The 13,654-nt window shown below is 40.6% G+C and overlaps 1 protein-coding gene across 3 annotated transcripts in view; it reads left to right on the top strand.

The window, feature by feature from the left end:
• Nucleotides 1–1,869: 1,869 nt before the first annotated feature.
• Nucleotides 1,870–13,654, top strand: part of ESCO1 (establishment of sister chromatid cohesion N-acetyltransferase 1) — a 73,515-nt gene continuing 61,730 nt past the window's right edge. For all 3 annotated transcript variants that reach the window (XR_001429447.3, XM_015066577.3, XM_015066576.3), the window contains exon 1: nucleotides 1,870–2,010. The gene's annotated coding sequence lies outside the window, so the exon portion shown is untranslated. The remainder of the gene's footprint in view (nucleotides 2,011–13,654) is intronic.

The following is a 13,654-nucleotide window of genomic DNA, read 5'->3' as shown; positions in this document are numbered from 1 at the left end:
CAATTTTTTAAACATTTTTATTGGTATATAATGGACATGAAATCATATAACCTGGGGCATCTGGGTGGGTCAGTCTATCAAGCATCTGACTTTGGCTTGGGTCATGATCTTGCAGTTTGTAGGTTCAAGCCCCGCGTTGGGCTCTGTGCTGACAGCTCAGAGCCTGCAGCCTGCTTCAGATTCTGTGTCTCCCTCTCTCTCTTCCTCTCCCCTGCTCATGCTCTCTCATTTCCTCAAAAATAAACGAACCAGAAAAAAGGTATACAGTGAGTTGATTAGATATGTTTATAGATTGCAATTATGGTTACCATCTTAGCTGACTCCTCTATCATGTCTCATAATTATTTGCTTTTAGTAGTGAGAATTAAGATCTAGTCTCTTAGCAACTTTGATGTGTATAATATGGTGTTATAAAAGAAACTATTTTATACTTTCATGGCATGTTTAAGAAGCTGACTATATTTGGTTTTAGAAGAGAAAATCTAGAAAATGGCAGACATGAATTATACATCAAATATGATTTACTTATATACTGAAATAGATACATATGAGTTCACATGGAGTGACATTTGTAAGGATTCCTATGCTTCTGATGGTGACCAGTTCAACAAATAGAGTGGAATAGATTCCTCAGAAGCAGAGGCCTGTTTTGTGGGAAAGGAAACTTGTAAATATGGCAGAATTTGAGTTACTGAAAATAAAGTGGTTTAGATGTCTCACAATCTAAAGGTGAAGGCAGATATAGGTGAGATAGCCTGGTACACAAACCACTTCAATCAGGTTGGCAGTTTACTCCTGAGTCACCCCCCTATTAAAGCCATTTGGCATATGCCATTAATGTAACATTGTGTTCCCAAGTAATAAGGTATGGTGATGTGGACAATGGCCTCACCCATCAATACATCTGGTTGTGGTTTTTAAACCACAGACTCTTTCCAGACGAAACTGACAAGTAGCTCAATAAAGTTTTATGGAAAATGTATTGTCAGAAAATCAGTCTTGACACCAGGCTTTACAAACTTAGAGCACATTTGGTTTTATTAAGTTCCAAAAAAGCAGGTCGGGGAGAACCCACGTGTGATCATGTCTTCAGTTTCTCAAAAGCATGAGTACCGATTTTACCCAACCTCACAGTTCTGCAAATAAAATCAGCACAGTTAAGTGTGTTCAAAAGGATTGTGGGAACCACGAATCCTAGTGATAGAAACCTAGGCTCTAGCTTCAGAGACTTCGAAGAGCCACAGTTTTGTCTGAACACCCGCCATGACTAAATCTAGTGGAACGTTCTACAATTTCTAGTCGACTCTTGCGCGCCCGCACATAAGAAAGAAACTGTGCAAAGACAAGATGAAGCCCTGGATTTTTTGGAAGCGCTGGAGTGCAGTGTGGGGTAAGGAAAGAGAAGGGTCAACTGCCTTCCGGTTTTTTTTTCTTTACATTGCCCCATATCAAAGATTAAAGGTATCTGAAGGTCGCAGAGAGCAGTTCCCACAACCCACCGAGGGTTTGGTGGCGACGCATTACCAAGACAAACTACCACCGCTGGGGGCGTGAGTGGCTTTATTCCAAGAGACCTCCCCGGGAAGGGCCAGAAGCTGCCGCCTGGGGGCGCCGCCCCTTCCCGGCGAGGCGCCCACCCGCGGTGCGTGCACGCGAGGCCTCCCACCGCGCCTGCGCTGAGGGTGAACGCTGCCTTGCTTTTCCCCGACGCCCAGCGGTCCCGGCCGGGGTAAAAAACTGCGTGACACGCAGCGAGCGTGGCGGCCATCTTCCTCTTCTGGGCACGTCAGCTGAGCCTGTTACGGCTGAAGAGGAGCGTTGCGCAAGCGCGCCTCAGACGGTCACAGGTAACTCCCATCTGACGGGCGAGGCGTCGCCGTCGTCGCCGGAAGTTTGGCGTATCTGCGCCGCGGGAGAGGCGGCGGTCGCGGCAGAAGCGGCTGTCTCCTGATACCCGGATGTGAGGCGATTCGCTGGCTGGCATTGGACCCTCGGCCAGGAGTGAGGAAGGTACGCTAGCTTTCCGACTGTCCCCGCCGCCTACTGTCGTGCCGCCCGCGTCCTCACGTCCCTTTTGCCAGCCTCTCCGGAGAGGCTGGACGATCCTCCCCCCCCCCCCCCCCCCCTTGTCCCACATTCTGTGTCGTTTTGCATCGTACGCTTCTTGCTACTTCTCTGTTCCGGGCTCCTGGAACCGCTGGGAGGGAGTGGGCGGCTCAGAGTCACTGTCGCCTGAGGTAGGCAATCAACCTGCGCGTCTCGGCTGCCCAGTCGACTCATCACCTGCTGCTGCTTGGTAGGCGGTCAGAGGTAATAAGGGGCCATGACCGAGGACCGGGTCAGGTCAGGGCTCCCAAGGCGGCCGCGAGGGCTTCCGGAGCCCCGAGGGCTTCCATTAAGACTACTGGGGCGGTGTCGCCGCTGGCCGGCAGGTAGCCCCCGGCCTCGTCCCCGACCCTGGCGTCTTTCCTTCCCGGCGTTTTTCCCGAGCCAGCCTCACCAGCCATCGCGGATTTGCGGTTCCTGCAGCTTGCTCCCTTGCCTTCGCCACTGCCCGCTGACCCGACCTGAACCTTAAGGCCTCTGCAGGCTGTGATGTGGGGATCTTGGAGGGGAGCAGTGGCCTGGGTCCAAGGTCACAGAGTAATTTGGGTTGGACATGAGGGTCTGGTAGGGCTGTTCTGGAGTAGAAATGGGTGCGTTGAGGGCCATAGTGAAGTTTGTAGGGATAGATGCGAGCAGAAGGGAATTGGGTCCTCTATTTTTGTCACTGTTCATAAGATTATTTACAACGGGGGTTTGTTTTACTCAGGCAGAGTAGAATAGCAACGCCAAAAATGAGAGAACTCTCCCACTCCTACACTCCCAACCTCTTCCCATCCCCCACCTCTAAATGTTGAGTTCTGAAAACCCTGCTGCAGGTACTGTATTTTCCGGGAGAGGAGGGCACAGTGGGGGGAGAGGAAGGAATTAAATCGTTGTGATTTGAGAGGTACTGTGAACTTTGTTCTTTGTAGCCTTTAGAATTGAAATGGTATTCTTATACAGCAGGAAGTAATTGCAGCACCCGGTATTTAAATAGTATTATCACATGATATTTTAATAAATAGCCTTTGCAAAAACCAATAAAAAGGTACTACTTGGTGGAATAGTAAGATGTGGGTGGGTTTTGTTTTTTCCTCTTTAATTTTTAAAAAGCTGATAAAACACGGATTTCAATTTAAAACCTTCTTGTTGCAGTGGACTGTACTATATTCAACCTTTGTATTAGGTCCTTAGTTTCTGCGTTACATAGGGCATCTACCACAATGGAACTGTTTTTAATTTGAAAAACTTAAAAATTCTTACTATGGAATTAGATATTAGAGTAGGATGAAAAGTGCTTGAAAAGCGGTTAATTTGGAAGCTGCAAATTCAGGCCTAGAAACGAGAAAACTCTAACAGACACTTCTCCCTTTCAGGCAGAATGAAGTGTATGCCCCCTTAGGTTAGATGTATGACTTCAGAAGTACCCTTCTTAGGACGAAGCTTCTTCCCACCTTACTCATTCCTGGCCAAGGAAAATTTTGCTGTCATTTCTCATTGAACAGTGTGAAAATTCTGTAGTGAACAATAATTTTTTTAACATCAGCCTCATACAAGGTTTTGTACTAGGCATTTAAATTGATAAATTATGCTTCCAGAAGAAAGGGAAAAGGGCCCTAATTAATGAATGCCTTTATCCCCCCCCCCCCCCCCATTGCTGGATAGAGTTTTTTAGCTTGGTATTTATATTATAGAACAAATTGATTGTATTTTTTAAAAATATTTTTTAAACTATTCATTTTGAGAGAGGGGTGGGGGAATAGGCAGAGAGAGGTAGAGCCCCTTGCTGGGCTCAAAACACGGAACCATGAGATCACCAAACCAAGATGTACCGAAACCCAGTCCAACTGAGCCACCCAGTCACCCCACAAGTTGATTGTATTTATTGTAATAATGAAGGTAGCTGGCATTGCACAATTCAAAAGAATGGACTATTAAATAAGTAAATACGTTTTCATGACTTCTTTTGGCAAATTTATGTTACATACAGAGTTCTTATTGAAGGTGATCAGAATTCAGATGGTAGTTTGAAATCAACTCCAGTAAAATTGTTGTTATAAGTAATTGACTTAAGAACTATATTACCCCTTCTGTAGCCCCAATTTTTCTGTGCATCCTTTTCTCGGCACAGTTGAAGTTCTTTGGCTCTATTTCTGTGTAAGTTGAGTATTACAACTGTATTATACTACTTTAGTTACTTTTGGTAAACGGATCATTCAGTTAACTTGGCCATCCTTTCTTTTTTTGAGGGGGCTGTATCTTATGCTTAATTGTGTTACAGTACATCTGAAGAAAGCAAGATTTATGTCCTCTGTTCTCTTCAGCTTACTTTAAACATTTATGGCTGCATATGGGGGATTCATAGAGATGAAGACTCAATATAAATAAAAGTGGGATATTAAGTATTACTTTAATGAAGTGGTTTTCAGAGTTTTTGGTTAGGATCCCTTTACACTCTTAAAAATTATGTAGGATTTCAAATAGCTTTTGTATATATTGATAATTATTGTATTTTAAGTTAATATATTCATTAAAATAACTGATAAATTAGAGGCTAATATAAATAACATTTTTTAATTTTGAAAAACAACCATTTTCCAAAACAATTAATTTTTTTCAACTTAAATTTTAGTTACAAAGCAAAAAACATTAGTGAAAGAATGGCAACTCTTTTACATTTTTGTAAATCTCCTCAATGTTTGGCCTAATAGAAGACAGCTAGATTCTCCTATCAGCTTTGCATTCAGTTATATGTTCTGGTTGAAGTATATGAAGAAAATTCAGTTTCACATCAATATGTTGGGAGGAGTGCTTTAGTAATCTTTTCAGATAATTGTGATATTCTTTGATTCTATAACAAAACTCAACAAATAGTAACATTTTTTTTTTAAACAAGTGGTAATTTCTTAAAGGTTAGCTGCAACGTAGAATCTGAAACCATTTCTATATACTTTTTGTACAACATTGTGTTAAAATTCATTGGTCTGTTTTGCACTTTGAGTTGATCTTTTACTCAAGAATGATTTGGAGCTAACGAATCTCCTGAAAGGATCCCTGGAATCCCCATGGTCCCACCTTGAGAACTGCTTTAGTGTAAATAATTGAATAGTTTAGAATTAACGTAGTTGTTAAAGTTGAAAGGGATAATGATACTATGGAAATGAAATTGTCCAGCAGTTAAGTGAAACCAGGAGTAACTAAGGTAAATGTTTTCTTTTTTATAGGAAATATTATTGTATCAGTAATATTCTTATAGTTATTATTGTAGCTGATATTTAACAAGTGCTTATGATGTGCCAATTATTCTAAGGACTTTATATTAGGAAATGTTGCTTTTGTATCATCTTTATTGATGGTTAAGAGAGAGGCAAATATAATTAACTTTTTTTTTCCTATAGATAGTATAGTTTTTCTGATAAATGTTATTCTTTATAATGCAGATATAATTCCATTTTATTTTATGTTTTTTTGTAAGCTCTAGGTCCCAATTCGGGGCTTGAACTAATGACCTAGAGATCAAGAATCACATGCTTTACCAACTTAGCCAAGTGCTATCTATTTTATTTTTTTAATCTTTTATTATTGATTGATTGATTGATTGAAGTAAGCTTTAGGTCCCAATGTGGGACTTGTACTCATGACCCAGTGGCTTAATCATTAAGCATCTGACTTTGGTTCAGGTCATGATCTCATGGTGTGTGAGCTTGAGCCCCGCTTCGGATGAAAAAAAGAAAAACAAACAAACCACAAACCAAACCACAAACAAAGAAACAAGCCCTGCTTCTCTCCTTCTCCGCCCCCCCCCCCCTTGTGGAATTCTCTCTCACTCTCTGCCCCTGGCTCACTTGTGCTCTCTCTTCCCCCTCCTTCCCCCCAGAAGAGTCACATATATAGTTCCAGATATGTACTGCTTAAATAATTTTCCTCCAAGGTATTTGAGGTTAGGGAATATGCCTAGCTCTAGCATCTGTCACTGTATATATTTAAAATACAAAGTTTTAGGGGCGCCTGGGTGGCTCAGTCGGTTAGGCGTCCAACTTTGGCTGGGGTCATGATCTTGCGGTTGGTAAGTTTGAACCCCACTTGGGGCTCTGTGCTGACAGCTCAGAGCCTGGAGCCTGCTTTGGATTCTGTGTCTCCCTTTCCCTGCCCCTCTCCCACTTGCACTCTGTCACTTAAAAATAAATAAACATCAAAAAAAATTTTTTTTGAATACATAAAGTTTTAGAATATTTTCACTCAGAAAATTCAGTTATTGAATAAAACAAATATTAGGAACTTTTAAGAAGATAATTTTGTTATTGTGAAAGTTTGAAGTTTATTTTGTTAAATCAGTTCAATTAATATTTGAAAGTTTGTTGTCACTAAGTGAAGTCACTAAGTGAGGCTTTTTTCAAAAACAAAAATACATAATTTTCAAGACAAATTTAGGCTTACTTTAAATATTTGATGCATATTAAAATCCATATCATTTCATATTCACTTTTTGGTACAGCTTTATGGAGATGGTATATTAACAGAGTTGTACAACCATTGCCACTGTCTAATTTTACAATATTTTTATCATCCCCCCAAAATGCCTGTACTAGTATGTCACTCCTCATTTCCTTCCTAGCCCCTTAGTACCACCAGTGTATCTGTTTTTATAGATTTGTCTGTTTTGGACATTTCATATAAATTGAATCATATAAACTACCTTCTTTTACTTAGCATAATGTTAAGGTTAATCCATGTAGCTTGTATCAGTACTTTATAGCGAAATACAGTCTATTACATGTTATCAGTACTTTATAACTAAATACCGTCTATTACATGTGTATACCACATTTTGTTTATCCATTCGTCAGTTGATGAACATTTAGATTGTGTCCACTTTTTGACTATTAAGAAAAATACTAAGAATGTGTACAAGTTATTGCATAGGTGTATTCAGATTCACTTTTGAGCTTACCCAGTATATTTTACATCAATATAAACAGTATATAGTTTTTTACTTCACAGCTAATAAAGTGTGTTCATTTCTGATATGAAAGATTCAAAGATTGGATAAATATATAAGTAAAATGTGAAAGTATTCATTCTTTGTGTGCCCTTTCATCTCCCAACTTTTACTGCTGTTGATGTTTTAATGTGTATTGTGTTTTGTCTGTTAGTACAGTGGTACATGACATTCATTTATCTCTTTCTTAGAAAATTATATGTAGCTATGCAGCTTTTATACCTGTTTTTTTTTTTTTTTTTTTTATGTTTATTTACCTTTGAGAGAGAGTGAGAGAGAGTGTGCTTATAGCAGAAAGACCGAGAGGGAGAGAATCCCAGGCAGGCTCTGCACCAGGCTCAACCCCGCAAACTGAGATCATGACCTGAGCTGAAATCAAGAGTTGGATGTTTAACTCAGTCACCCAGGTGCACTCCCCCACCCACCTTTTTTTTAAAGTAAGTTCTATGTCCAGTGTGGGGCTTGAACTCAAACTCCAAGATCAAGAGTCACATGCTGTACTGAGGAACCAGATAGGTGCCCCACCCCCAACTTTTTAAAAAGTAAACTCTGTCCCCAACATAGAGCTCAAACTTAAGATCCTGAGATCGAGTCGCATGCTCTTCTGACTGAGGTAGCCAGGCACCCCCATGTCTAACTTTTTTAGAAGTTTAATTAATGTTGAGTTTTACTGAATCACTATTACCAGTCTATTGAGAAAATTACAGGAATTTTGCAATTTGTTTTTCTATCAAGATGACTAATTCTGAGAACAGTTTTTACAGTGGTATTTCTTCTTAAGATAGAGCTTACTTGATGATAGTGGGTGTCTTGTTGCTAAAATATTATTTATTGGGGAGTACTTCCTAATTAAAAAAATTTTTTTTAAGTTTTATTTATTTTTGAGAGGGTGCAAGAGAGAGAGAGAGAGACAGACAGACAGACAGACAGACAGAGGATCCAAAGCAGGCTCTGTGCTGACAGCAGAAAGCCTGATCTGGGGCTTGAACTGATGAACTGTGAGATCATGACCTGAGCTGAAGTCCAACGCTTAACTTAACCCACTGAGCCACCTGGGTGCCCTTGTTCTTCCTAAATTTTTGATTCCCAACCATATATGCCACTTAAAATGAGTTGAAGAGCATGTTTCCCACATATTTTGGAGCCATTTGTGTAATAGATTTAGGCTTTCAATGTTTGGAAAAATTTATTAGGGACAATATGTTGTGTTATGTGTTTTCTGTTGCATTCTCTGTTAATGGTCTTTTGTGGCCTCAGTTATGACACGTTATGTGTTTCTGGTTAGCAGTAATTGGCTTAAACTTTGTTATTTAATTTTTTTTAATGTTTATTTTTGAGAAAGAGAGACAGACAGAGCTTGAGCAGTGGAGGGGCAGAGAAAGAGGAAGACACAGAATCTGAAGCAGGCTCCAGGCCCGGAGCTGTCAGCAGTGAGCACAGAACCCGACGTGGGGCTCGAAACCCACAAACTGCAAGATCATGACCTGAGCTGAAGTCAGACGCTTAACCGACTGAGCCACCCAGGGGCCCTTAAACTTTGTTACTTAAAATGTTTTTTTCATCTCTATTTTTGGGGTGTGTTTAGAATGTAAGAAATACTTGGATTACCTTAGATAGTGGGTGAGTGAATTGACACACACAGAAATAAGAAAGAGAAGACTCCATTTATAGAGCTGGATTTTGTGGAAGAAAATAGGAATCACCAAACACTAGGCCTCAAATATAGTGCAGGACTCAGAAAGTTGCTGAGAATAGTGTAGCTCCAGCCATTTGGCTTACCCAGCAGATACTGCTACTAGAGGAATTAAAATAAGGTAAGCCAGGGCCTTCTGGGTGGCTCAGTCATTTGAGCGTCTGATTCTTGATTTCAGCTCAGGTCGATCTCATGGTCGTGGGATTGAGCCCTGCATTGGGCTCTGTGCTGAGCATGAAGCCCAATTCTCTCTCTCTCCTCCACTGCCTCACCCCGGCTTGTGCGTGTGTGCGGGCATGCGTGCACATGCTCTCTCTCTCTCTCTCAAATAAATAAACATTAAAATAAAGCCAGATGCTCACACGGGTGATTTTGTCTCCCAGAGGACCTTTGTGATTGCCTGAAGAATATTTGATTTTCAGAACTGAGAGTGGAATTGAGAGGTGTACTGAGTTGGATTTTACAGTAAATCTTTTGATGGAGTTAACTGCACTTTGACCTGGCTGGAAGTTTCCAGTGATGTTTGAAATACTAAGAACAGATTAGGTAAAATAGTCCTAAGGCTGTGTAGAACAAAGCTGTTTTCATCTTATGAAGTTTTTTTTTTTTTTTGGTGAAGGAGTTACATTGATGTGATAATTATTTTATTTGGCTGGTTGATGCCCTATAATAATAGCATTCTTAAAATTCAGTCATCTCTGTATCCTTCAATCAGTTTTACTTGGTACTAATAGACTGTGGCTATGCTCATGCTCTGTTAAAAATGCTAATTTGTTTTAATTTAGGCTTGTTACGGGGCTCCTGGGTGGCTCAGTGGTTAAGCATCTGGCTTTGGCTCAGGTCATGATCTCACGGTTTGTGAGTTCGAGCCCCATGTCGGGCTCTGTGCCGACTGCTCAGAGCCTGGACCCTGCTTTGGATTCTGTGTCTCCCTCTCTATCTGCCCCTCCCCTGCTCATGCTCTGTCTCAAAAATAAATAAAACATTAAAAAAAAATTTAGGCTTGTTACATCTTTTTTTGTGTATGAATTGTGTGTGTGTGGTGCATGTGCGTGTGTGTATACTACTTTTGGTAGCAAAACAAATTTTTGTATTATTTTGGGTAAGTTGTCTTTTGCTGCATTCTGGGACAAAAAATATATATACCAATTCTTTGAAAGCAGAGCTGTTTCCTTTGCCTGGAACACTTTTTAGCCTCAGGTGGGAATATGCTTAATGCATTTAAGAAATAATAGCAAGGGAGCCAACCTAACTGGAGCAGAGTGAGTAGGGACAAAACCAGGAAGTAGTTAATAGTTAACATCAGCCTTTGCTTTTACTCTGATTGAGATGAGAAGTCACTGAAGAGTTTTGAGCAGAGAAATAACAGCCTGACTTGAGTTTTAAAAGGATCATGTGGCTGTTCTGTGGAGAAGCTGAAGTGGGGAGGGAGGAGCAAAACTGAAGGCAGAGTTAGGAATTAGGAAGTTGTTGGTAAAAATCCAGGTGACAGATAAATGATGACCTGCACCTGGGTGGAAGTGGTAGCGATTTTAAGTGGTCACGTTATGGATGTGTTTTGAAGGTAGACAGGATTTGTTAATGACAAATTGCATAAGCTTAAGAGAAGAATTGGGAATGACTGCACAAAGTTTTATGTTGGACACTCAAGGATGAACCTGCCATTTACTGAGATGAGAGTCCTTTGAAAACTTTAGATTTAGGAGGCAAGATTAGGAGTTCAGGTGTTAAAGTTTCAGATGTTTAGTAGCCAATAAAAATCTCTCTGTGGGTAGTATTCCTATTAATTTAATTTTTTTGTACTTGAATTGTATTACATTCTCTTGCATTTCTAGACTTAAAAAAAAACTTCTCATTTTCTTTGACTTGTTGAGTCGGGGTAAATAATTTTCAGGATTTCCATTTTGGTGAGATTTTAAAATAGATTGTGCACTCTAAATTTAAAAAATGGCTAAAACCTTTATACGTCAATAGAGGAGACCTGTTGGATGCCAGGATACACTGACAGAAATGAAATAAGAGTGGAGAACTTTTTCAGAACTTTCACAGTGAATCTTGTGTATTTTTAAGGTCAAATAGCACTAACAGCCTTACAGTGACAAATCTCATTCCATTCCTAACCTTTCCCTATCCCCTAATACCTTTCTCCAGAAGCTACCACTTTTATTCTTCTAGCTGTTACTCTTAGTATCTAACTCCATATTTTTGGTGGTATGCAATAACTGCTGTATTTTGATTTATCAATTTCAGATGTTACTTACTTTCTGCCTTCTTAGTTAAAAATTTAGCTCTCCTGCTTCCTTCCCCTATCCCCTTAAAAGAGTTCTATTTCAATTGCTGGTTAAGCCAGTAGTGAGTGTTGTTATAACTATGTAAATGTTTTACTGCTGAGCTGAGTATTCTGAAACTATATCCCCCCCCCCCACCCTTTTACCCCTTGGAGTTAATAATTGCCTTGCTTTTCTTTTGTCTAATATTTTAAGGTGGTAGGGCAGGAGCGCCGGGGTGGCTCAGTCGTTTGAATGTCTGACTTCAGCTCAGGTCATGATTTCATGGTTCGTGAGTTCAAGCCCCATCTTGGGCTTTGCGCTGACAACTTGGAGCCTGCTTCGGATTCTGTCTCCCTCTCTCTGCCCCTTCCCCACTTGCTTGCTCTCTCTCAAAAACAAATAAACGTTAAAAAAAGAAAGGTGCTTGCACAGTTTCCCCCCCAAATGTCACATGCCTGACAGTCAGATTTTTCATACTCAAAATCCACTCCCTTTCCTGTGTGCACTCCCACTAGCCTCAAGGTTCCTTTTGGGATTCTTCAGCCATCTGTTTCATTATAGACTGGTTGCTCTTTTGACCTATTCTCCAAGGTGTTTGTATAATAGATACTGCTACCAGCAATATTTTACCTCACATTCTTTTTTTTTTTTATTTTTTAAGTTTATTTATTTTGAGAGCATGCACACATGTGAATGGGGGAGGGGTGGAGAGAGAGATAATGAATGAATGAATCCCAAACAGGCTCCATGCTGTTCGAGCAGAGCCAGATACTGGGCTTGATCCCACAAACCAGGAGATCATGATCTGAGCTGAAATCAAGAGACAGGCGCTTAACTGATTGAGCTACCCAGGTGCCTTTTTACCTCACATTCTTACCAATACTTTGTCTTCTTAAACTTTAAAATTTTAGCCATTGTGGTTTTTGTCCATTGCCCTATTGAGTTTCTCTCCTCTTCTCCCCCCTTCCTTCCTCCTCCTCCTTTTTGTGATGAACTTGTTTAAATTTCTTGTCCTTTTTTCCTTCAGTTGTCCACTTAATTGATTGTAGGATTTTAGAAAATATCATCTTTGTGTACTAATACTTTGTAAGTTTCACCTTCACATTTTGTGTCTGTATTCAATTTGGCATTGACTTTAGTATATGGTACAAAGTAGGAAACCAGTTTTCCTCCCCCCCCCCCCCGTTTGTCTCAGCACTGTTTCTTTAAAAAATCTATTTTCCCAGCTGTAGTACTATTTGTCTTAAAGCAGTTGACCGGGGCTCCGGGGTGGCTCAGTCAGTGGAGTGTCTGACTTCAGCTCAGGTCATGATCTCATGGTTCATGGGTTCGAGCCCCATGTCGGGCTCTGTGCTGACAGCTCAGAGCCTGGAGCCTGCTTCTGATTCTATGTCTCCCTCTTTCTCTGTCTCTCTCTCAAAAATTAAATAAATAAATAAATAAATAAATAAATAAATAAATAAGCAAGCCGTTGACCATACATTCATGAGTCTGATTGTGGGCACTCTGCTTTGTGTCATTAGTCTGTTCCATTGTTCTATTTGTCCTTCAGTATAACACATTACTATGGCTTTACTGATTTTAATTAATTAATTTTTAATGTTTATTCCTTTTTTGAGAGAGATGGAGAGTGAGTGGGGGAGGGACAGAGAGAGAGAGACACACACACACACACACACACACACACACACACACAGAATCCGTAGCAGGCTCCAGACTCTGAGCCATCAGCACAGAGCCCGACGCGGGGCTCGAACCCATAATCTTTGAGATCATAACCTGAGCCAAAGTTGGACGTCCAACCAACTGAGCCACCCAGGCACCCTGATTTTATTAATTGTTGATGTCTGGTAGGGTAAGTTCACGTATCTTGTGGTTTTTTAAAAGTATGTTTTCTTATACTTTATGTAGAATAGATTTTCTTTCTTTTTTTTGTGTGATGTTTTTATTTTGAGAGAGAGAATGGAGGCAGGGCAGAGAGAGAGAGAGAGAGGGACAGAGGATCTGAAACAGGCTTGGTGCTGACAGCAGGGAACCTGACATGGGGCTCCAACTCATGAACCATGAGATCATGACCTGAGCAGAAGTTGGACACTGAACCAACTGAGCCATCCAGGTGCCTCATTTCTTTTTCTTTTCTTTTCTTTTTTTTTAAAGTTTATTTTCAGAAAGAGAGAATGCGAGAGAGAGGGAGTGAGTGCATGTGCACGTGGGGGAGGAGTATAGAGAGGGAGAGAGAGAATCCCAAGCAGGCTTTTAAATATTTATTTATTTTGAGAGAGGGATAGAACGAGTAGAATAGGGGAGAGAGGAAGAGAGAGAATCCCAAGCAGGCTCCATGCTGTCAGAGTGGAGCTCTACACAGGGCTCAAGCTCACAAACTGTAAGATCATCGTTTGAGCCAAAATCAAGAGTTGATCGCTTAACGGACTGAGTCACCCAGGCGCCCCTTGAGGCAACTATTCTTGAGGCATTTTGCAGTTTTCAAGATTTTCAAGATTCTAATGCCAGAAGATAACAGGCTCTTCAGCTCTAAGATACCGGTTTTTTTTGTGGTCAAATCCATCATCTGTAGGTTGACAAATAATTACTGTTTGATAACTGGGG

This window comes from Acinonyx jubatus, chromosome D3, assembly GCF_027475565.1.
Source record: "Acinonyx jubatus isolate Ajub_Pintada_27869175 chromosome D3, VMU_Ajub_asm_v1.0, whole genome shotgun sequence".
Lineage (NCBI taxonomy): Eukaryota > Metazoa > Chordata > Mammalia > Carnivora > Felidae > Acinonyx > Acinonyx jubatus.
The sequence above is the reverse complement of the archived record's forward strand: the minus strand, read 5'-3'. Positions and strand labels throughout refer to the sequence as shown.